Raw genomic sequence first — 277 nt, forward strand, 5'->3', positions numbered from 1 at the left:
TGCATGTCAGGGGCACCCTGATCTCAAGGGGGTAGTTTAATGAAACACAATGCTCCTGTTTTCCAAAATCATCCTGGGAGCTACAGTGCTGAAGGCAAGGACTTGTGAGAGCAGCCACAGATGCTGCTCTTCAGGAATGAGCAGGGATGTTCATAATGGCCAGGTCTGCCCTAGCTTCCAGGTCAAGAATTTCATAGACATCAGGGCTGGAAGGGACCTCAGAAGATCATCGAGTCCAGCCCCCCGCCCAAAGGGCAGGAAGTCAGCTGGGGTCATA

Source organism: Alligator sinensis, unplaced genomic scaffold, assembly GCF_000455745.1.
Source record: "Alligator sinensis unplaced genomic scaffold, ASM45574v1 scaffold174_1, whole genome shotgun sequence".
Lineage (NCBI taxonomy): Eukaryota > Metazoa > Chordata > Crocodylia > Alligatoridae > Alligator > Alligator sinensis.